At 43.0% G+C, this 24,787-nt stretch overlaps 2 pseudogenes; both read right to left on the reverse strand.

The window, feature by feature from the left end:
- Positions 1-9,672: 9,672 nt before the first annotated feature.
- On the reverse strand, positions 9,673-11,573 carry LOC114095681 (cyclin-dependent kinases regulatory subunit 1 pseudogene; annotated as a pseudogene).
- Positions 11,574-11,732: 159 nt separating this feature from the next.
- Positions 11,733-12,844, reverse strand: LOC114095679 (la-related protein 1B-like; annotated as a pseudogene).
- Between the last annotated feature and the right edge of the window lie 11,943 nt (positions 12,845-24,787).

Here is a 24,787-nt window from a genome sequence, read left to right on the forward strand (position 1 = left end):
AAAAAAAAATTCAATAATTTCTGTTTTATCTGTAGCCTTACTCATTCTTTCGTTTTCCTTTTTCATTTTCCAAATTAGATGAGCCCTTGGGTGGCATATTAAAGGGTTTTAAATTTAGATTATGAAATAAATCACAAATTCCCAATAAGTAGTGTTCAGCCATGCATTATTCATGTTCAGACACACCGACTGTGGTTGTGTGTGGTCAGGAATATTTTATGATTTCAGATTCACAGTGCTGTTGTCCTTGGCCCAAACCAGATCAATCTGCGTTTTGTAATGGCTATATGAGTGAAGTGTGCAGGAGCTAGAACCTTGTCTATTCTGTCACTCTATTTCTATCTCAGACCCCAAGTTGATCAGATTGGAGGAAGCTGGAGTTCCTCCCTTTCTGCAGTTTTGTCTAGCTCTAAGGGCCTTGATGATACCAGGAACTTGGGTTTGACCTCTATGCTGCCTACTGGGTATCCACAGAGCTATCCTTCCCCCTCATCTGCCTCCAGGTGTGGTGGGTTGGTCCACACTGTTGTGAGTGGGTCAGGATTATTCTTCTGCTTCTGTCACTGTGCTCAGGATTGGGAAGTAACTGTCACCCTCTTTGACCACATCCACACAGACTACTCTGTAGTCATTTCCTTTCTGGGGTTTTGCAACTTTCCCACCTAGGGGATCACAAGCCCACTGTGGTCTCAGATCCTTGAGTTTCAATGTGTTTCTTCCATACTGTCCTCAGGATAGCCTTGGTCTCCTTTATCCGTATTCATCATGTTTTCTCCATCTCTCTTTTTTTCTTCTCACCTGATCTACCAGCCTGCAATCAAGGTGTCTTTTGTGTTAGTCTGGGATAGATGGAGGAAAGGGGTAGTGAAAAGTTAAGGGATAAAGGGGACATTATTTTGTGACAGTGTTATCAATCTCTGAGAATTTCTTTTAAGTTTATGTTAGTCAGCTTTCCATTACTGTTACAAATACCCAAGATAATCAATTTATAAAGAAAGATCTGTATTCATTTATGTGGGCATTTTCAGCCCATGATTGAGTTGCCCTGTTTCTTTGGGGCTGTGACAGCAATAGCATATCACAGTGGAAACACATTGTGGAAGAAGTCTGTTCACTTCCTGATGACCTGGAAGGGAAAAGAATGAGATAACAAAAGTGACTGAAGTCCCAGATTCTTCACACACCTAAAGACATCCCAGTAGGCCCCTCCTTTTAAAAGTTTCTACCACTTTCCAACAAACTTTGAACACATGGGCTTTTGGAGAACATTCCAGATCCAAACTATAGCAGTTTCTGCTCTGGGAACTACTGGCTGGTACCCAGTTTTAACCAGTGAACCAGTCCCTTTCTGCCTCATCATGTAAAGGAAAATCCATTAGAAATGCTCTATCTGGCCCACATTTAATTTCCCAATGGATTCTATTTATTTAAGTCTTCTTACCATCTCACTTCACAGGGTTAGGAGGGGCTGGGCATTTGGCCAGCTGAACCAGAACACAGTGAATTCTGTTCTTTGTTCATCAAAAAAAAAAAAAAAAAAGAACCTATCCCAGCCCTTGGAGAAGAGACTGATTCGCCTCCTTTGTTAGTTCCCTGACCCCCAGATTGGATGGTGCCTGCCCACATTGAAGGTGGATCCTCCCCACCTAGCCCACTCAGATTCACATGTTAGTCTACTCTGCACAGACACACCAAAAATAATGCTTTAACAGGTTCCTGGGCATTCCTAAATCCAGTCAGGTTGACATGTAAAATTAACCACCACACACTTCAAGTTAAAATCATTCACCATGTAACTTAAAGTCAGTCACCAAGATTGCACAAAATCCCATGGCAACAGGAATGGGGGCACTGATTAGGAGGTGACTTTTGTTTCTTGCCATGAGTAGTGTTTTACTAAGAGCCCCAAATTTTAGCTGACAGCTTTGAGAGTATTATTCTAAAAGTGATCCACTTCTGATAAAGTATTGTTGATCTTTTTTAAAAAATTTTATTCTAAAAATGCACAAAATCATGGCATTTTCTTTTGTACTGGGAATTGAACCCAGGGAGTGCTTTACCATTGAGTTCCATCTCCAGTCCTTTTTATGTTTTATTTTGAGACAGGGTCTCGCTAAGTTGCTGAGGCTGGCCTCAAATTTGCAGTTCTCCTGCCTCAGCCGCCCAAGTTGCTGGGGTTAAGGTGTGTGCCACCACTCCTGGCAAAATCATGATTTGAAGCTAGTTTATACAAAGTTTGTACAGGGTTTCTTTTGCTTTCTATCTTTATTTTTTCTCCTTTGAATGACACTTTGAAGAAAATCATTTAGACCAAGAAAGTATTTGATATTCTACATCATGACTTGGAAATCAAATGAGCTGCAGAGGCATGGACAGGGCAAACTAGATGTCATACAATTTGGATTGAAGAGCATTGCTGCATTGAGGAGGACTCCTGTTAGTTCAATAAGGAAGCCCCCTTTCAGACCCAACTAATTGTAGCCATATGAAAATGTGGGCCCTGTATCACCAGAACTACTATTTCAAGAGAATATGGATATTCAGATTTTTATTTGAACTTGTTTAATTTTTTTGAATTCTATGGGACCTACCCAAAAAACTTATATGTCAGATTTGATCTGAGGGTTGCCAGGTTGCAAATTCTAGTTTTTGGTGTTTTTTTTTTTTTTTTTTGGTTCTAGGGATTGAACCCAGGAGCACTTTACCACTGAGCTACATCTCCAGTCCTTTTTATGTTTTTTTTTTTTTTTTTTTCATTTTGAGACAGGGTCTTGCTAAATTGCCAAGGATCTCGATAAATTGCCCAGGCTGGCCTCAAACTTGCCATCCTCTTCCTTCAGCCTCCCAAGTTGCTAAAATTCCAGGCTTGTGCCACCATACCTAATTAGTTCAGACTTTCTGATTTATACTCCTTTTGATATATACAAATGAAACCATAGAACTTTATAGGCAACTTTTGCCAGCATACATCCAACAGATACAGACAGCAGAGAAATTATTTTTAATCCAGAAAAGAGAGTGAGAAATCAAAACTCCTTCCAATTGGTAGCACCACTGACACCTTTCTTCAGAGAATTTGGATACAGCAAAAATTTGCAGTGAGGGAATTTGCTTTGAGAAAAGGATGTGACAAAAGCTGCTAAAGAAGCCCTCGAAAAACCCGAATACATTCCAGCCACTCAGTGCAGAGGCACTGCCTCCAAGGGTGCTAATGTGAATTTTACATTTTTCCCTTTATAATTTCCACTCCAAATCTTGGCAAATGAGCAGTGCCATGTTGATTTATTATTAGTCCTTTCATCATACCTTAAAGTTGTAGTTGCTTCATAATCATCTCTATTATTCTTTAAGAACGAATAAATAAGGGATTCTGATGTCCACTTCCTGCTTTTAAAAAATAAGGTAATAAATCATCTACAAGATGATAGGTTTGTAACAAACATTAAGACTAATGAGCTTCAACCATGGGAGAAGAATAATATGATTATTTCCAGTAGAGTTACAAAATAAGTTTATGAAAGAAATAAGGTAGTTAACCTAACCTAAGAACTCAGATGTCTCAGTGTTATCACGTATTTATTTCGTTGCTCAGATTTTTCCAATTTTTTCCACTGGCATTCTTTCAGGTTGGGTCCTGTTTCCTTTTGCAAAGTTTCATCCCCTCCCCAACTTTTTTTTTCTTTTTTTAGCACTTCTTACTTTCTGGCATTACAAGATCTTCAGACTTTTCTTACTTTCTCAACTCTAACCACAATCAGCCATTTCTTCAAGGATTCCTATTTCCTTTTGTTTGGAGAATAGAGTTTAGAAAATATGATCTGGAGCCAGGCATGGTGGTACAGACCTGTAATCCCAGTTGCTTGGGAGGTTGAGGAAGGAGGATCACAAGTTTGAGGCCAGGCTCACCAACTTAGGGAATTCTGTCTGAAAATAAAAAGGAGTGGGAAGGTAGCTCAGTGACAAAGCACCCCTGGGTTCAGTCCCCAGTGCCAAAATAAATAAATTAATTAATTAAAGCAATAAAAGAAAAGAAAGCATGACCTTTTAGTCCTTTCATCATACCTTAAAGTTGTAGTTGCTTTATAATCATCTCTATTGTTCTTTAAGAATGAATAAATAAGGGATTCCGATTTCCACTTCCTGCTTTTTAAAAATAAAATAATAAATCATCTACAAGATGATGGGTTTGTAACAAACATTAAGACTAATGACCTTCAACATGGGAGAAGAGTAATATGGTTATTTCCAGTAGAGTTACAAAATAATTTTATGAAAGAAATAAGGTAGTTAACCTAACCTAAGCACTCAGATGCTGTGATATTGGATATACTCATGGCTACTGCAGTCCTCTCAGCGGGCAAAACTAGGGAAAATATTTCTGATTACTAACCCATATATGCACATGAATGTCTAATTATACTGTATCTTTGCATCTGTTTCTATACTAAACTGAACATGAGTTTATGCTCATGTTAACCATGCTTTTGAATCTGTCCCTCTAGAACAGTAGACATTGTGTTATGGTTTGGATATGAGGTGTCCCCCCAAAGTTTTGTGTGATGGGCCGGGGTTGTGGCTCAGTGGTAGAGCACTTGTCTAGCATGTGTGAGGCGCTGGGTTTGATCTCTGGCACCACATAAAAAAATAAGCACATAAAATAAAGGTATTGGGGCTGGGGTTGTGGCTCAGTGGTAGAACACTTGCCTTGAATGTATGAGGCACTGGGTTCTATTCTCAGCACCACATATAAATAAAAAATAAAGGTTCATTAACAACTAAAATGAATAAAATAAATAAAATAAAATAAAGGTATTGTGTCCATCTACAACTAAAAAATATATTTAAAAAATTATGTGTGATACAATGCAAGAATGTTCAGAGGTGAAATGATCAGGTTATGAGAGACTTAACCTAATCAGTGGATTAATTCACTGATATGGATTAACTGGATAATAACTGTGGGCAGATAGGGTGTGGCTGGGGGAAATTGGTTCCTGGGGGTGTGCCTTCAGGATTTATATTTTATTTCTGGCACCTGGAGCTCTCTCTCTCTCTGCTTCCTGTGATATATCCTGAGCTTCTTTTCTATGCCAAGTCCTTCTAAAATGATATTCTGCCTGACGTCAGACCCAGAGCTGTGATATTGACTGACCATGGACTGAAGCTCTGAAACCATGAGCCAAAATAAACTTTTCCTTCTGTGTGTTGTTCTTTTCAGATTTTTGGTCACAGCAATGAAAAAGCTTACTAGAACACATGATCAAGGGAAGCAGCATCCTGCATAATAAATTCTATTAGATGAGTGAGTTCTCAGATATGACTCTTTTGTATTATCAAACTTCCAAAAAGCAGACTATAGCCTTAAAATTATTTCTATGAGGAATAGCAAATCTTTGTATAGCACTTATTATGTGACTGAAACTTTACATTTATTAACTTATTAACTTCAAATAGGTACTGCTTTTATTACAGTTTTACAGACAGGGAAACTGAGGTACAGAGAAGTTAACTTGCTAATGTTAACTGGCAGATCAGCCTGATGCCTGACTCCACTCCAATCCACCCCCAGAAAAGTTTCATTTTTCTTTGAGGTTTCAGGAGACACCTTAATGGTAAAATTCTATAAATTGATTCTAAGTGTCCTGCAGATGCACGCAGATGCTACAAACTAAGGCTATATTTATTGAAAGCCCAGTAACTGAGAGTTTTACTTTTTTTTATTATCTGGTGTTGTCATATTTTCAACAATGGGTAGCTATTAATTTTATATTAAGAAAGAACTATAAACATTATACACCAATTTAGAATATTAGGATCTGGCTACTCTTCCCCAGGTAGAGATTCTTCCTCCATTTCCAATAGTGAAAAATCAGGGCTTAATTTTATTAAGATAAAAACTAAGTTTTTCTTATATTTGATAACATTTTCATCTTTTTTTTCTGACAAATGCCTTGTATATAATCCATTTCATTTTAGCTCTCAGGCAAAACAATATAGCAAATATCTATTCTGATTTATCTTTCTTAAAAAATACTAACCCTGGTTTATGTTTCACAATATGATATAATGAACAAATGTGAACTCCCCTCATTCTGCAAAAAGTAGATTAAAATATTTTTTAAAAAGTTGAAGCTGGGCACAATGGCGCATGCCTGTAATCCCAGAAGCTTGGGAGGAAGAGACAGGAGGATTGTGAGTTCAAAGCCAGCCTCAGGAAAAAGCAAGGCACTAAGCAACTTATTGAGACCCTGACTCTAAATAAAATACAAAATAGGGCTGGGGATGTGGCTCAGTGGTTGAGTGCCTCTGAGTTCAGTCCATGGTTACCATCCCCTCCCCGCAAAAAGTTGAAGCCAAGCATGGTGATACACTACTAGGACACCCAGCTACTAGGGAGGCTGAAGCAGGAGTGTCACTGAAGCCCAGGGGTTCAGGGCCAGCCTGGGACCCTGTCTTCAAAAAGAAATAAAGAAGGACGGAAGGAAGGAAGGAAGGAAGGAAGGAAGGAAGGAAGGAAGGAAGGAAGGAAGGAAGGAAAGGGAAAAAATGAAATCTATGAAAGAAAGAAAGAAAGGGGAAAAATGAAATCTATGGTCCAGCTCAAAATAAAGAGAATTGAGAACTTCCCAGGTGCCAACCATTAAGGGGACTTCACAAAAGAGTTGTGCCCATGCAAGTTGCTGCCATGGTGACCCAGGAAGATAGTGGACCTAGATATGAGCCCAAACAGTTTATTGGCCACAATGAATAGGAGACATAGCTTCCAACTCTCAAGTGGCAGGGTGTGGGAGCTGATGCCTGCATTAACCCATTGTCCAGAATGGCTGTACCCCTACATCCAGAAAAATCAAGAAACATTGTCCACCTCCCCAAGCATGGAATTTTGTTTTGTCAGGACTCTGTGATTGGGAAAACAGGACCTCCTTGAAAAGCCAAAATCTTAATCCTGCACTATACAAAGTCACAGAATCCAAATTTGTTCTTCCTACTTGGGACAATTCAGAGACAATAAGTTAACATAAAAACTAATCACAGTCATGTGCAATATTGGGGCTCTTAGCAGAGCCAAACTCAGAATTGATGTGTGGGGCTATTTCCACATACCAGAACTCACAGAATGCATCCTATACGCGCTCTCTCTCTCTCTCTCTCTCTCTCTCTCTCTCTCACACACACACACACACACACACACACACACACACACGCCTGAGATAGATGAACTCAAATGAGGAATGGATACACCATTAGAGAAGATTAGCAGACACAGCATCAAAAGAATGAGTGCCCCTGAGAACTTAAGATAATTAAACAACATGAAAAGTTACCCTGCAGAAAGGAAGAAAGAGATTTGATGAAGTAGATAAATCTCAATTATAGAAGTTCCCTGAATGCTGAGCAGGATAAGTAAAAACCAACCCTGGAGGTATTGGTTTTGTCAATTTAGATTTTCACAAACCGAGTATTCTTAAGGCAGGGTGGTTCCACCACACACACAAAGTGTCCAAATTCCTGGGCAAGGACTCAGGCCACCTAAACTCTTTTACCCTGAGTAATCTCTCACAGTCCCTGTCTCCCATACATTGGTGGCCCACTGCATGTCTTCTCTGCTTGGTCTGTGCCTATTGGATTAAAAGGTTGGTGGGTTGCCATAGAAGGAAAGATTAAAGGAATTGAAAATGAGTACTGAGCTGGATGACAGACTGCCACAGTCTGGCTGGGCACAAAATCAGGAGCCACTCAAGCAGGAACAAACTTTATTTCCAAAACTCCCGCCAATGCCACGCACGTGGCCTTCTCCCGGGACACACTACACCAGCAGGAAATCCCTCCTCCGGAATTCCCTCCTACCGCACTTCCCCAACCAATGGGAACTCTCCGGGAGTCCCCAAAGTAGCTCCAAAGTAGCAGGCCAAGGCGGACAGCAGGGGTCTAATCTCCAATTGAATGCACATCTTAACATAATCATTATCATCTCAATGGCTTGCTGGCGTCACCTTTCAACCAAAAATGCCATTCCTACTCGGCTATGGCTCTTAGCAACAGACTGAGCCGACAAGACAGCTGCCTCAGTTCCTGCAGCTGACAACTGATGGGTCACCATGACACAGGGGAGAGAGACACTTCTTGTCACCACTGCTGCCCGAAGGTCTGAACAGACTGGTCTACCAGGTTGACAAAGGCTATTGCTAAAACGGAGAATTGGAAAGTTAACATTGTGTGCTGGGAAAACCTCCTGCCAGGCACACCTTCCTCAAGAGGAGAGCACATTTGCAAGGAGGGAGGACTCTCCATATAGGCCATGCAGCATGTGCGAAGTGGCTGTGCAACAATTGGCTGCTAATTTGGTTCCTGGAGACCATACAACCTGCCATTTCTCTTTTTCCTTCTTCAAGATGTGTCTGCCAAGTCCCCTCTTAAACCTCCCTGCTGTCTCCATTCCAGACTTGGTTGTGCCCTTCCTCAGTGTGCCTTTACTATGTCCACATGTCTGTACAGACAAGAATGCCAGAGTGACTCAATCACTGGGCAATTACCTTGCATGTTTTTGGTCCCCAGGACCAGCAGAGGGCACCCAGACAGGGTCTCAGGAAGGGGATGTTCAGAAGAGCAAAGTTACCCCACCCCAAATGTTATCCAACCAGTATGATATGTGCAGGTGTCAAGTTAATTGCAAAGCAGAAGCTGATACACACATGGCCTTGATGCCAACCAGGCATATCATATCAATATTAAGAAAAACCACACACAGTAGGAAATGATCAAACAGGTGGTTCCTTTCTCCTCCTCCCTCTCCTTCTCTTCTTCTTCCTCCTCTTCCTCCTTCTTGTGTGCTGGGGATCATACCCAGTACCTCACAAGTTTTTTGGAGGGAAGTACCAGGGACTGAACTCAGGGACACTCAACTGCTGAACCACATCCCCAGCCCTATTTTGTATTTTATTGAGAGATAGAGTCTCACTCAACTGCTTAGTGCCTTGCTGTTGCTGAGGCTGGCTTTGGACATGATCCATCAATCTCAGCCTCCTGAACTGCTGGGTGCGCCATCACACCTGGATCATTTTTTTTCTTTAATATTTATTTTTTAGTTGTAGCTGGATGCAATACCTTTATTTCATTTATTTTTATGTGGTGCTGAGGATCGAACCCAGGGCCTCGCACATACTAGGCCAGCACTCTACTGCTAAGCCACAACCCCAGCCCTTTTTTTCTTTTTTTATATTATAAAAATTTCCTCTTTAATCAAGGCTTTAGTATGGAACAGATTTCAGAAATAAAATGGAAAGTTTCCAATACATTGAAACGTAAATCCACAAGTCACCCTACATACAACACCCAGCAGGATAAAACAAAACAGCAAGTTTACACAATCCCTGTAACAACTGCGGTCTGATTCTCAGATTCTTCATTTGCCAAGTGTGTTCTGCTGGATATAAGCACACTGTGGCTTCTGGGGTCACAACCAGCTGAGGCTGGGTCCCCAGAGAACTCATCTGACAGGGCAATGGTGGTGGAGGCTCTATTCCTAGTTACCAGCACATTCAAGCAGTGCACTGAACGTCATTTAAAGATCAAAGTGGAAAACAAGAAGGCAACATAATCATGTTATGAGAAAGATGTTAGCAGGTAAGAGCAGCTATGTAAAGCCTGAGGCTGAAAAGTGGCTCGCCAGCTTCATTTCTTCGGCTTCTTGGGTAGTGGCTGTCAGAACAAGGAGATGTGAGTTTCTAGTTCATGGATTGTATGACAAACCCATCCTGACTCTGTTGAAAGCCAAGATTCCTCCATTCAGATTCAGCATCAAATGGGTTTTAGAGAGGAGTTTTGCTATGTCCTTGGGCCAGTACTTGAGCTCCTTGTCCTTGTATTTGTCCAAGTAGTCCATTTGTTTGTGTGACCTGATGGCTCTGCCTGTGGGCTTCCAGCATGGCACCAATCTCTGAACAACTCCCCAAAGCACGCACTCCCACCCCCTTTGGCCTTGCTCTCCTGGGTAAGCATTCTTTCACTGAGCTTCGTCCCCAGCCCTTTTTGTTTTGTTTTGAGATAGGGTCTTTCTGTATTGTCCTCAAGCTTGTGGTCCTCCTTTCTCAGCCTCCTTAGTAGCTTGGACTCTAGGCCTGTGCCACCATGCCTGGTTCAAAGAGATTTCTTGATATGGTATAGATAAGACTTAGTTGACTGAAAGTTTTTCACTTCATCCAAATGTTTTGGCACCATTTAGACTGTCATTTATTCTGATTTTCCTAGATTAAAAAAAATTCTGTGGGACATCTAAAATATCTTTTCTGGCCAAGTCTGCAGGAAAGAGATTCATTAGGAGAGCCAGCAATCTATATTTAAATGCTTAAGTATGGCTGTGCTATTATTACTATTTTTTTAAATTATTTTTTTTAAAGAGAGAGCGAGAGAATTTTTAATATTTAATTTTTAGATCTCGGCGGACACAACATCTTTGTTTGTATGTGGTGCTGAGGATCGAACCCCTGGCCGCACGCATGCCAGGCGAGTGCGCTACCGCTTGAGCCACATCCCCAGCCCTATTACTATTTTTTTACAATGGATTTTTTTATGATTTTTTTCTTTTAATTTTATTTATAATGCATAATTGCATAATGGACAGATATCACCAACTTGACTGACCTAAATTAAATATCTTGTGGAAAAAGTATTTTCTATATTATACAAATTACCGATGATTGTTCATAAGCTGGTTAAAAATGTCATCTTGGACCAAGTTTATACAATAAGTAAATCTAACTTTTACAATCAGATATTATATCTTTAAAAAACAAGCAAACTAATAATGTCGCATTTCTTCAACTTTTAAAACACTTGCCCAAGTTGCTTGCTGGGATTAGAAGCACAGGGATGGCAAAGAAATATAAGATAAAAATTTCTTGTGAAACTGTCCATCATTAATGCTTTTCTGATGGGCAGGACTTATACTGATGTGTCAAAAAATACATCTTGAAGAATAATGGAAAAAACACCCTTTTTTATTTCTTCAATTTTTTACCCCTTAAATGTCCACATTAGTAAATCTTACAGTCCACGTGAAACATCTTTTTTTTTTGGCACTCAACCACTGAGCCACATCCTCAGCCCTATTTTGTATTTTATTTAGAGACAGAATCTCACTGAGTTGCTTAGCGCCTTGCTAAGTTTCTGAGGCTGGCTTTGAACTCATAATCCTGTCTCAGCCTCTTGAGCTGCTAGGATTAGAGGTGTGAGCCACCACACTTGACTCACGTGAAACATCTTAACACGTGAGTTACCCAGTGTTCACCATGGCAAAGAGCAGATCAAGAGCCAGGGCCTGGCACGCTGGGAAACACTACACAGTCTTCTCTTTCTCTGCTTTATTGACCTAGATACAAGTACATATTCCTGGGAACAAAAGACTGAACCTTGCTTTATCTCCACAGTGATCATAATTAGCTTCCCCGGTAAATAAAAGTAGCCACGTGGCCTAAGTCCAGTCACACGGAAAAGGTCAGGCAGCTCCTGAAATGCTAGCAGCCATCTCTGTCTCTGTCTCCTGTTGTGGCAGAGTTGGTCACCTCCACTGTCATGTTGCCCGGTGGTCGGCAGTAGACACTGTCACACAGAAGGCACTCTAGTGGCTTCCATCTCTGCAGCACGGTTTGTTCCAGTATTTACAGTGCATTTCAGTGAGTCACCTGTTCCACTGCACATGCCCATCAGATGACATCCAGGCCATCAGTAGATCATCACCCTGACTGGGTTTGGCCTGGCACGAACTCTGGACAATGGATCAGCAGACAGAAGTCTGTTTGTGGCACACTTCTGGGAGGAGGGCCCGGGATTGGGCATTTTTCTGGTTCTATCTTTTTCCTCATTTTTTTCATCCACAACTTCTACTTCTGTGCTGTCCTTCAGGGCCTCTAAAATGAGATTAAGTTTTGTAGTGAGAGTCTGCACACGGTGAAATCCAGCAATCAGGGAAATAGGCAAGAGGCCTTGCTCATCCATCTTTCTCTGAAGAAAGAAGTCATGTTCCAAGTTTTCTATACTGAAGTAATGTTCAATTTGATGTTTAATATACTCTTTAAGCAATGCTTCTTCCACAGGATACTCCTGTACACCTGTACCATCGTCATAGTAATCCATCATAATGGTGTTAATTTCTATTTGAAATGGTTGTTCTGTCTTTTCACCGTGAAATCATACAAATAATCAAAGTTCTGCCTCCTCCTCTTCCCTATCCTTGTCCCTCAGCCTCTTAAGGAACTTTGGATATTACCCCCCTTACTCCTTACACTGGACGCTTTGGATATTACCACACACCCCTTACACTGTCATCTCTTTTTTGTCTGTCTTGCCTCCAACTTCATGTGTCATTTCTCCTGTTATGGGGTGATTTATTTGCTTCAGGTTAACACTGAAAACTGTTGTGGATCCAGGTCTCTCCTGACTCTCTGGTCTTAGAATCATCTAAGTGCAGTGGTACCCACTTGTGTTTATTAGCTCTCTTTCATTGACTACCTGACTGGGCCTCATCCTTGCTGACATTTTCAACAGGATTGTCTAATTTTGTTTCCTGGTTTTCTTTGCTCTCACTGTTATTCCTCTTTTCAACCTTCTCCTCCTCCTCCTCCTCCTCCTCCTCCTCCTCCTCCTCCTCCTCCTCCTCCTCCTCCTCCTCCTCCTCCTCCTCCTCCTCCTCTTCTTCTTCTTCTTCTTCTTCTTCTTCTTCTTCTTCTTCTTCTTCTTCTTCTTCTTTTCCCCCTAATTTGTGGCTCCTTGGTTGATGACACTCTGAGACTGCAAAAGTTTTTTTTCCGGTGCTTATTAACCCTCCTGGTTTTGGCCAGTTTGCCATATTGCTGAAATCACTGGCCTTATTGGATTTTCTTGTCTTCAGTTCCTGCTTTTATAATTTTAGGGGAACGTGACTTGGTGGCTGATTCTACAATGGATTTAAGCATTTATTTTAGCTATTAAATTAGTTATTACTCCTTAAGGCTTTCTGCAAGTGGTAGAGGAACACAAGAGGGTTATAGTGTTTTAATAGAAATAATGTCCATATGAAATAGGCTACTATTTATCTAAATAGACTTCAGGACTTAGTCAAAGTGGTTCTTATCAGAAGCCCAAGTTTTGAGTTGGGAAACACATTTGTTAGAAGCATGATCCAGGATGCTCCAGTGCTGAAATCAGAAGCAGGGCAAGAAGTTCATAAAAAAAATCCATTTATAAGCTCAGGGAGTCTTCTTTTCATAAGCAGCAACTTCTCCTGAATTGGTTCAGACTCACAGCTCTGACTGCAGAGATGGTTCTGCTCTAGGAAGCTCCGACATGATTCCCGTCTATTAATACCTTGGAGGGTACAGGGCTGTATCTTTAATGCAGCTCTTGGTCTAATCTTCCTGCCAAAAAGGAGTCTACAGAACTCCAGGAGCCAAAATTGTTGCTGTAATATGAGAAGGCGACAAGGAAAATGCCTTTTGCTATCAAGCCACGTGTGCTGGGCTAAGAAACAGATTAAATGTCTTTCTGTGTGCGGTGAAGTGACAGGTACCCAATTTCTTCCTCTAAGAGCTTACAATGTGAGAAGAGCATGGTGGGTGTGTACGGCGGGGGGTGCTGCAGTGTGCACGGTCATGGAATAAATGCTTCCTTGGAACAGAGGTTTAGTCAGTAAATAAAAAGCTATATCGAGAGGCTAAAAGTCTGATTTGAAATAAGATCAGGTATAATTTTAAATAAACTCAGGTTGATTAGTTTATAGTTTAAAGCCAGTGGTTAAACTGAACCAAAATCACAAACTAAACCTCATGAGGCTATTTTGTTTGGATCTGAGGAAAGAGTTGCTTCCTGTAAATGTTGTTTTTGTTGTTGTTGTTGTTGGTACAGGGGATTGAACTCAGGGACACTCGACCACTGAGCCACAATATCCAGCCCTATTTTCTATTTTGTTTAGAGACAGGGCCTCACTGACTTGCTTAGTGCCTTGCTTTTGCTGAGGCTGGCTTTTTGAACTCCAGATCCTCCTGCCTCAGCCTCCAGAGTTGCTGGGATTACAGGCCTGTGCCACCTTGCCTAGCTCTGTAAATTGTTCTTAAATCTACATCTTTGGGGCTTCCCAGGAAACTTTTAAAAATTGTTCAGGCCCAACCCCCACATTTTCTGAATCAGAGATGAGGGGATGGAGTCCAGGAATCCTGGATCTGGGAAACGCTGAATGGAATTTGGAGAAAGGTTTCAGTCTTGGGGCCAGACACACCTGGTTTTGAATCTTGCCAGGGTGCTCTCAAGCAAGTTTCTTCACTCTCCCAAGCTTCAGAACCTCAAAGAAGAGTAAGTTTGTGATGGATCAGTGAGATAGCACATGGTAGGGGCCTTAAAGTTTGGCACAGAGGCTGGACACTATTTGGCATATGGTAATTATGGGATGCTCTCCCCTTCCTAACTCTAGAAAATGATGCCCCTGAAACTGCTGCCCTGGGGATTTCTATGGACACGCAGGTAGCCAATTAAACTTGAATCAGATCACCACATAGTAAGTCATGAAATTAGCTAACTCACAGAGAGGAAGTTTTGGCATCCTGGTTATTACTGATAACCTCAGGTTGAATCTGATTAAATGTGTGAACATCCAATCAAAGGCCAGCAACAGTTGATGGAACCGGTTGAACAGGCCAGTGCAGGCCTTGGGGCTTCTGATTCACTGAGGGCTGGCTGTAGCCCTGGGTCCTGCATGTGATAATCATGCTTTGTGCTTATAGGCCCTCGATATCTTTAGGGTTCACTTGATTGTCACCATAATTGAGGGATGGCCTGCTGGCACTGTCCCCAGACAACACTTTGCTGGCCTGGCATTAGTGCTCTTGCTCTTCCATCTTTTGAACGTACAACTAGAGGGAATTCGGGGTCATTTGAAGCCACAGGATAAACGTGACTGAGATTCCTGGAATGATGATTTTACTTCAAGCCAAGAAGGTATGGCATTGTACTTACACTGATAGTAGCTGGTGTTTATGAAGTGTTTGCTTCGTGCCTGGCACTTTTATTCTAATAACAATCTTATAAGAAAATACTGGGAGGTAAGAACTATTATCATCCTTTGTTGTTGTTGTTTTTGGTGCTGAAAATCAACTCAGGGCCTTGCACATGCTAGGCAAGATAATTCTTGCTTTACAGATGAAGAAAAACCAAGAAGCAGAGAGGTTAAGTATCTAGGCAAAGAAGTATTAGAGAGGAATGAGAAATATGAGGAAAGAGGGCATTCCTGACAGAAGGCATAGCATGTGCAAAAGCCCTGAGGAGGAAATGAATCCAGCTTGAGGAAAAGAAAGGCTGGTCTACAGAGAAAGAAACCAAGGGCTGTCAGATCCTGCAGTTTCTTAGGGGCCACAGTGATTTGTGCTATTGTGATAAGAGCAATGGGAAGTAATTTTAATTTAACTTTTATTATGGGATTTAAAAAGTATGCTCCCAAATAGAACATGAGGTGACAGGCCTTTATGTACATCATCCAGTGTCAACCACTGCAAGAGAGAAGATGACATGAGGAGCTTTGTTATAATGACAAAGAAACCCTGTGGCTTCTGAGAAGGAGGGAGCCTAGTGGATGTGGCGACCACTGCAGTGACCAAGCAAGAATGAGCACCAAGGTAAGGTGCAGATGGAGGGAGGGAAGCAGGAAGATTCCCAAGAAATGGATGTGAAAGGGTCTTGGTTTGGCTTTTCTCAGAAGGGACAAGGATTGTAGGGCAAGCTGTTTAGTTGAGAGGCCAGAAAATATTGACCAGGAAGCAGGGAAGAGAGACGGGGAGAGAAGAAGGCAGGTAGCCAGGACCTTCTCAAGTCAGCTTGGGCAGAACAAGCTACATCCTTTGCAGGGCCCAATACAGAGTGAAAATTGGAGGCCTCTTGCTCATAAGTTGTTAAGAATTTCAAAGTGCTGGTGGCAGAGCACCCAGCCCAGCACGGGTCCCTTCTAAGCATGGGGATCCTGCAGCTAGCTGCCCATGTAGCATGTCCGTGAAGTGGGTCCTGCTGTTGGGCAACTGGAGTTTAAACTTACCAGGAAACTTGGTCACACAGTGTGGAACATACATCTCAGAGGAATGAGGGAGTTTTGCATCATTGCTCAAAGGCTGCTTCTGGAGAATTCCAGCTCCCTGACACTTCCAGACCTCCTTCTGAGGAAAGACGGTTTCCCGGGATACCTTTTGTAGATTCTAAAAGTTGGCATGTGTCAGTGTTCCTACATGGGCCAGGCACCAAGAACCTCTGTATCAGGGCTGAGGACAAGGGAGGTGACTTTGAGGCTTCTGAGTTTTGTGCTGGAAGGTTGGAGGGTCCTTCTTGAGACAGGGGGTGTGGGAAGGGGAGCAGATAGCAGTAGCGGGGAGGAAACATCTAAGTGTGGCTTGAATGTGTTGAGCTTGACTCTTCCACCTAGAGATGTCAAGATGGCCGTTTGAGCTTTGGGTCTTAGGCTCATAGGAAAGTGAATGGGAAAGGCATGCAGTGGGCTCTGAGATGCCTGCTGTTCATTGTCCATAGTCTGGGGCTAGGCCACCAGTCAGCACTGTGGGCTTTAGTTAACTAAAGTAGAAAGCTGCTCCCCGGGCCCCAGCAAGCCATGTGGTCACCCGCCCTGTAAGACCCTCCAGGTTTGTGCCATCCCTCGGAGGAAGGAAGGCTGGAGTCATTTCTGGCACTCCCCAGGCTCCTCCTGTAAATGACCTTCTGATATACAGCTGCCCCAATCCTGACCTGCCCTTGGGAGGAGCAGAGAACAGATAGTCTAAAACCATCAGTGTCAGGCCGACCTGTGCTGCCTCCCTATGCACCCTCCTGTGCCCAGGGTAGGGGTCAAGGAGAGGGAGAGGGAGGTTCTCCAATCACCTGTGCCAACATCACAGTTGTTTTTCCTGTTCTTATCTCCAGCTTGTTTCATGAGTTTTCTCTGGGCAAATAGAATTCTAAGTTTACCAGTGGATATTAAAACAATGAATTTTCTTCCCAGATGGAGACAAGCGAAATGGCTGCAGTTTTACAGAGTCTAATTATCAGGAGTAGTTAAAGTGGCCAAAACTTGGTAAGTGGGCGTCCCACGGTGACATGGGTGTTCTTACATATTTCAATGTCTATTTTTAAAAAAGGGCATACAGGCTCCATTAGTGTCAAGAGATGCTCCTGGAAGCCACTTTATTTTACATCATTAAAGTCAATCTGAGTTTCCAAACAAAGAAGAGGTTAAATGAATCGGACCTGCCAAGTCCAGGTAGCCCTGGAACCCTTGCCCAGTAATTGCTTCATTGTTCTTTCTCATTAAATTGAAGGTCAAAGGAATCCTACGGCAACTTGCTTTTGGGGAGAGAAATCTTTCCAGGGGTCCCTGGAGACTGTGGAGGGGCCCAGGAGCCCACTGCAGGGGCATCTGGGCACAGACACGGGCCATGGGTTGACTTTATGCTTTCATGACCTTAATTCAGGTCCTCCTGGGCAGAGTCTTTCTACTTTCTTGTGCTTGTAAAGAATGTACACATACAAGGGGCTGGGGGTCTAGCTCAGTGGTGGAACACTTGCCTAGCATGTATGAGACACTGAATTTGATCCTCAGCACCACAAAAATAAACAAATAAACAAAAAAAATAAATAAAGGTATTGTGTCCATCTACAACTAAAATATTAATAGAAAATAACGTTCACATATGAGGTTGGAGTAATCTGAAAAAGAGCCAGAGTGCTTGTCTATGTTACTCTGAAATATTCAGATGGAAAGTAGAAGAAATATAGATGAATGTTGTATTTGTCATTGTGGAAAATTAAACATCTGGCCTGTTAATTAATTTTTAAACTTTTTAATCCAGCTATTTTGGCAAGGCAAAGGCACAGCTTGAGAAATTCCTATTTATTATAATTTCGTGACTGCTTTATTCAGGGGTGATATTCAATTTGAACATTGGGTTCAGCATGTATGCCAGCCCCAAACAGCCAATATAAATTCATGGTGTGTGTTGGCTAGAGGACAGCCCCAATTATTCTGTTCCCTCTTCAGGAGAAGGAAGAAGAGGGGACATTGAGGCAGTACTTTCAGTGGCATGTCCCTTGCGGTAGTGTCTTTCCATAAAAGGGGAGATGAAATGATGCTGGGGAAAAGCTGTGTTGGGAGGATCTGGCATCCGCTGTGAATCAGTCCCTGGGGGCTGATGCCTACCTGGCTGCCCACCCCCAGGACAGGCCTGTTGCTACTCGACGTCCTCTAGATACTGAAGCAGCAGAACACAGGTACTAAGGACTTGGAATCTGAAGATGAATAATCCGTGATATTAAAAATGACAGTCCAAATTGGTTCCAAATACAAGGATGTTTTCGTAATGGTGCTGGTGCTGATTGTCTCACACAGCTTCATGCTTCAAATATTTTCCAGCCAAATAAAGAGGCCTAATAGCCATCAAACTCTTGTCCAGTATAATTACCATAAATCATTATAAATGGGCTCTAATATTGCTAGAAACATAGATGCATAGCCATGGTCATAGGGAACTCGTGCCAAAAGATTGTTTCACTGAAGGAATGTGATATCTCATTACCTGCACAGCCTGCACTTTGCTCAGGTTGAAGGAAATCTCCCCAAGCCATCCTACCTGCCATGGAGCATAGGGAAGAACTAGAGTGCAATAGCATTCTAGGAGAAAAATCAGTGGGAGATACTTATCTCAGCAAGCACTGTGTGAGCAATAGTAGTAAAGATTAAGAGCTAATATTTATTGAGCACTTATTATATGCCAGGCTTGTTTCAGGTACTTTACAGTGACTACCTTATAAAGTATGTTTGGTTGTTTTACTGATGAGGAAACTGAAACAGGGAGCGGCTGCAGAACTGGCCCAACATTATAGAGCACAGGTGGACTGTAAAGAGTTGGGAATTTTCATCTTGAAATCCATTTGTTTTACACCAATGACTGATTCTTTCTAGGTGTCTTAGGAGAGTCAGCTTCTGCTCTTAAGGGAAGGGTTGGGTGATTAACTTGGAGAAAAACACTCCACGTTCTGGGTGTGTCCTGTAGACATCAGTTTGAAGATAATGGAGAGGGGTCTTTAGTGGTTGGACAGATGGAAAAGGCTGGGGAAGGGACATTTGAGCAGATCCTTGGGAAACAGGTAAGTTTGTCCTTGTTTCCCAAGGCTCTGTTCCACCAGATGATATGGTTGTAAGTTCCAGGTAAGTAAGTTTTCATTACTGCTGTCTTCTCTGGCCACAAGCTGGATTTATACCAGAAGTTCTGGTATAAATTTATATATACCAGAACTTCTGGTCTTCCCCAACCTCTCTGGAAACCTACTCACCCAGCCTCTCCCTACCTTGCTCCCCACCATGGCCACATGGGCCTCCTGATGGCCCTTACTCCACCCAGCCAAGGTCACCAGATTTAGCAAATAAAAATAGAGGATGTTGATTAAATTCAAATTTCAGATAAACAATGAAAAAAATCAGTATAAGTAGGTACCATGCAATATTTGGGACATACCTAGACTAAAAAAGATTACTTGTTGTCTGATATTCAGATTTAGCTAGGTTGTCCTGTATTTCATCTGGCAACCCAATACTCGGCCCTCAGCACGCCCAGGGCTCTCCCAGTGAGGCTTTTTCTAGTTTGTCTGAAATTCCTTTGTGTATTCTTTAGAAATGGCCTGAGCACCCACCATGAAGAGGCTCTGGGTTCTCTTCCCCTCTCGGGAAGCCCCCTCTGCTCAGTAGGAGAGAGGGGACACACCCCTTAGCAACACTGGTGCAGAGAAATATCAAGTACTGTCAAGAGTTGATGGAAACTGAGGTGAAAAGTTGCGGGACAAGTGGCTTTGAGGGTGACCTTGAGGGAGGGCAGCACCTGGTGGTCAGGGACAGTAGAATGATGTTGTGGGGCTGGGCTCAGGTGAGTGGTGGGCCCCTGGCGCAAAGACTGCGGAAACAGCTTCCCTGAGCCTGGATCCAGGAAAAGGGTTCCCAAGCAGAAACAAACAGTCCCCAACTCTGGCCACCAGAGGGCGCGCTGGCTTGTGAAATGATTTTCCTCCATTACCGGGAGGAAAACAAGACTGTTCTTGCTGGACGGAGAGATTCCATTAGAACCCGGACAAAGAGGAGAGAAAATCTTGGGTGCAGCCCCTCCTCTCTGACAGCTGAGAGTTTTTATGAAACCCCATAAGAACAAGGACGGCTCCTTTTTGGGTCACAGGTGTCTCCCCAACATCTACTGAAAGACCCTATACTCGAAGGGTGCTCAGTAAGTAAGGACAGAGAAGAAGGGAGGAAGAAGGAGCATCCAACCCAAGGCTCAATAAACACTAATTGAATGCATGGCCCCCAGGAAGGGAAAGCACTTAGAGCCCTTTCCTTCCAGACATTTGTCGTATTGATGCATGGTTGGTCCAGAGTAAAACCTGGGAAAGGAAGTGTTTGGAGGAGCGGGAAGTAAGGGTGATCCTTCAGAAAGAGAGTGAGATGGTGAATGTGCTCGGGAGGAATGGTACATTGGTTCCCAACTATATCCTGTGACTTTGGAGAGATTATATAACTTTTTTGAGCCTCCGCCTCTACATCTTTAACATGGAAGTGCACTTCCTACTTCAGGGGACAAATGAAAAAAATAGGCGTGATCCTGTGATGGTGCACTGTAAACTGGGAAGTGTGTGTGAAACAATGAGCTGTTGTCAGTGTCATTGTCGCTCTTTTTCCTCCCCTTAAACAAATCAGGGGAGTGAATATGTTGAATGAATGAAAGAAAGGAAGGACAGAAAGAAGGCAGAGAGGGAGGGAGGAAAGAAGATCACACTCTGATGTGATCTGCCTTCCTCCTCCCTCCTCCCCTCTTGGTAAACTTTCTAAAGACCTCCCAGGACTTGCATTCTCCTATTTTTCAATCAAGAAGTATCATTTATTATTTGACAAGTGTTTGCTGAGTCCATTTTTGCCCTCCCAGGAATGTATTTTCTAGTGGGGCCACTGCCCTGGACACCTCCGAATTCCCACACGTGTCTACACTGCTGTAGGGCTGACAAAGCATTTTTATGGCAATATTCTAATTTGTCCTCTAGGTGGCCTTGGGCAGGTGCAGAAACAGGATTAATTTAACTCTTCTCCATTTTAGAGACAGAAAGTGTTCAGAGACATCAAGGTTTTGCTCAAGGTGACTTAGTAATGAGGGGTGATAATAGTCTCTTTACAAAAGGTTCATATAAGGATTTGGAAAACATAACTGGAGGAAATGATCTTGTCTGTCAAATAAATGAGCAAACTGTGGGAAAAAAAGTCCATGCTCTTCAGTGGAGTAAGGAAAAAAAAAAAAGTCACCCAATACACCCTGACCATAGAGGGCCATGAAGCTATTTTTGTGTCTGGTTCTTGATTTTCAGTGCTGGGGATCAAACCCAGGACCTCACATATACTGAGCAACACTACCATGAGCCATACCCTCAAGCCCAGCTTGTTCAGGTTTTGAGACATCATGGCACCCTCTATGCATTAGGTCCCTGCCAAACTTTTGACATACTTTCTCACGTAATCTGCACAATGAGGTAAGTACTCAGGAAGGTTCCATGACCTTCACACAGCTGGGCAGTGTGGTGGTGGGCTCTGAGCCTGGGTCTCTCTAACTGCAGGCCTGTTCAGCACACATAGGTGATGGAGAATGTTTGTGGGAAGGCTGAATGGATTCTCATTCTGCCAAGTCGTCTTACACTGACGTGGTTCTCTTCTCCAAGAAATCTTCTTCCTAATGTGGCAGCTCCCTCTGCACTGAGCTGGCAAAAGAAAGGCTCCTGAAGGCTTGTTGAGTAAAATGAGTGAGAAAAGGAAGTTTCTGTATGTGTTAAAAAAAAACAAAACTTCATATGTGCTCATATTTTTGCCTATGTACAAGAATAATTCTGAGAAGGTACTAACCAATTTTCAGTGGTCATCTTTGTGGGGAGTGGTGACAGGTTGAGGGAAAACTTCTAACATAATTCTACAATCTTGGCTGTTGTCTGAATTTCCTGTAATAAGCCTTTAAGAACAGAGGAAATGCATTATTGATCATAGTGAAAACTTAAAAGCCACCCAAATGCTCCCTCCACCCAAAAGTCCTTACCAGGCTGTCCAGCCAGGCTGTCTTCCCAGCTCATCCTGGGGGGTGATTGAGGGTTCAGGCACATCCAAAATGAGGATCAGTCTCAATTTAAGTCAAAGGAAAGCTAGTTGTGTGGCCAAGGCCGGTTCATACCCTTCCCCACAATGTTTGCTGGGACTGGACTGAAAGTCTGTATGGGTGTGTGTATTGGACACAAGTATAAAAGCCCCCCAACACTTCACTCTGGCCTCTGCTCTACAATCCGCAGGTTCCTCTGTGTGCATAGAAGCTTCCTTTCCTCGTGGTTGGGATCTGCTCAGGGATCAGAAGAACAGATGTGATCATCCCAGCCTCCATTCCCGAGGACCCCTCATAGTTGAGATTTCCCCTAGACTTGAGCCTGCTGCTGGGAATGGGTTAGGAAGGGGGACTCAGGTTCAGCTGGTGTCCCAGAAAACCAGTACCCTGGGCAGCCAGCAAAGGTCCCAGGTTCTTGTCATTCCCTTTCTCTAGGGGAAGGCAGGGAAGAAAGGCTTCTTCCTCTTGCCTTCTCCTCTGGAGCAGCTTAGAGAGTCTGAGAGCCATTTGGGTGGAATCTCAATTTGGTGGTAAGCATGTTGGTATATTTGGACACGTGTAGAGAAAACTTTGGGAGAATGAGTCCAAAATGTTCCCTGTGGTTATCTCTGGGTGCAGAGCTTATGAGTAAGTGACAATTCCTTCTTTTATCACATTCATGGTGATGTAGTCAGCCCCATATATAAAATCATCAAGAGAGGAAGAGATACAGGAAGAGCCAGAACAAAAGAAAAAATAATGAAGAGAGAATAAAATGAAGTGAGGAGAAGGTTTAGGAGAGGCAGAGAAGGTGTCAGGAGGCAGAGGGCAGAGGAGAGAAGGGGGGTGTGCCCAGGGGGTCTAAGCATGAGCCCAGCAGCTGGTGTCCTCAGAGCCCACAACTTCACCAGGGCCAGTGGGCCTGACATGGATTAGGCTTGCAGCTGCTCAGGGGCCACCTCCAGATGGCATGATAGTCTCCCTTTCAGGCCAACCTTTCAAGTCCTTGGGTTCTGTGGGCAGCTCCAGCATCTCTGCTGCTGATGAGGCAGCAGGTGTGGAAGGTGGCTAGGCCAGAGCAGCTGTTAGGACACATTTCTTCATGGGGTTCTCATATTTCTATGCAGCTCATGAGCAGGGGGACTGGCTGCCTCTGCTCCAGATGATCTTTCCTAGGATGTTTGTACAGCAAATATCCTTAAAAGTGCATGATACTGTTTCCTTCTGGAGCAAAGAGCAGCTATGCCTACTGCTCATTATAAAATATTCTGTTCCCTTAAACTTAGGCTTCATTTTTTGGAGGTTTCCATTGCAATCACTTTCTATGATATATTATTAGCCTGTGTTCTCAGAAACACAGGGAAGCAGTGGAGATAAGAGCTCAGGCTGCACAGGCTCAAATCCCTGCTCTACCACTGATACACATGTGACCAGGAACAAGTAGAGGTCAACTTTGGGGGCAGTGATTGGAAGGAAACCCAAGGGAGGCTTCTAGAGCTAGTCATTTTCTCTGTCTTGAGCTGAGTGCTGGTTATACAGATGTAAAAATTCATGATTTGTCTCTCTGTATGTAAATTATTTTCCAATAAGAATTTTTAAAAGTGGAAAGGGATGGTTGGGATGGATATGTTTAATTCAAGATAATGAGGCTAGGTTTCTCTGGAGCCTGAAAATGGTTGTTTCAGGAAAATCCATTAGATCCTATACTTTTCACAAGGCAGAGAGATGGATGCAAGCAAAAAGAGCTTAGACTCATTCCAAGAAGCTTTGTCCAGTGACTAAGAGAAACAGACTTAATAACCTTTCACATGTGGGCTGTACTTTGTGGTTTTCAAAACACTTTCATACTTAACTGATCTTCATGTATTGAGTATGGAAAATTATTATTTTAATGGATGATGCTTTTAAAGAAGGCACCAACTTTAGGAAGTTCCTTGATAGGCCAATTTGCAGGTGGAAGGTAATATTCTGGAAGGTGACAGTGAAGCAAAGGGATCATCCAATGCTCAACATAAGAAATGCAAGAGGATTTTGGTGGAGGCGGGGTAGTGCAGAGGAGAGAGAAAATGGGTAGGTAGTCTTTGGCAAGATGGCAGAGGGCTAATTTCTTAACAATGAAAGTAACTTTTATATAATAACTGTAGTGGGTAGTTGTAGGGCATGATGTAACATGCGGGGCATGTTGCATCAGAAAAGAGGAAACCTAACTTGCTGGCTGCTACCCGCTTCCCAGTCCTGGGGCCACATGTGGCTAAGAGGGCGCCTGGCGATTAGCCAGAAGTCATTGCCGTGGGTTGTGACGAAAAATCGGACCACCTCTAGGATAGGCTCAGAACCCTTCTGCCCTCGTGGACAGCTCTTGTCTCCCATTACGGCCTGTAGGATGGGTGTACATGTGAACTCTCCCCACCCTGCTGACCTTTACCCTGATTGGCTCCTGTACATTATATTAGCTGTGTGTGTTTTCTCAATAAATGAGCTCCTGCTTTGACTGTTCTCCCTGACACATCTGATTGTCCTCAGGGAGTGAAGGAGGAAGGGCTGGGTGCGGGCTGTCAGTCGGCCCTCTCCTTTCTTGGCTCGTCCTGGTCGGGGCGTGCTCTCCCCCTCTCTCCCACGGGTCAGGAGGGAAGTGGGGG

The sequence above is a fragment of the Marmota flaviventris genome, chromosome 18, assembly GCF_047511675.1.
Source record: "Marmota flaviventris isolate mMarFla1 chromosome 18, mMarFla1.hap1, whole genome shotgun sequence".
NCBI classification, from domain to species: domain Eukaryota; kingdom Metazoa; phylum Chordata; class Mammalia; order Rodentia; family Sciuridae; genus Marmota; species Marmota flaviventris.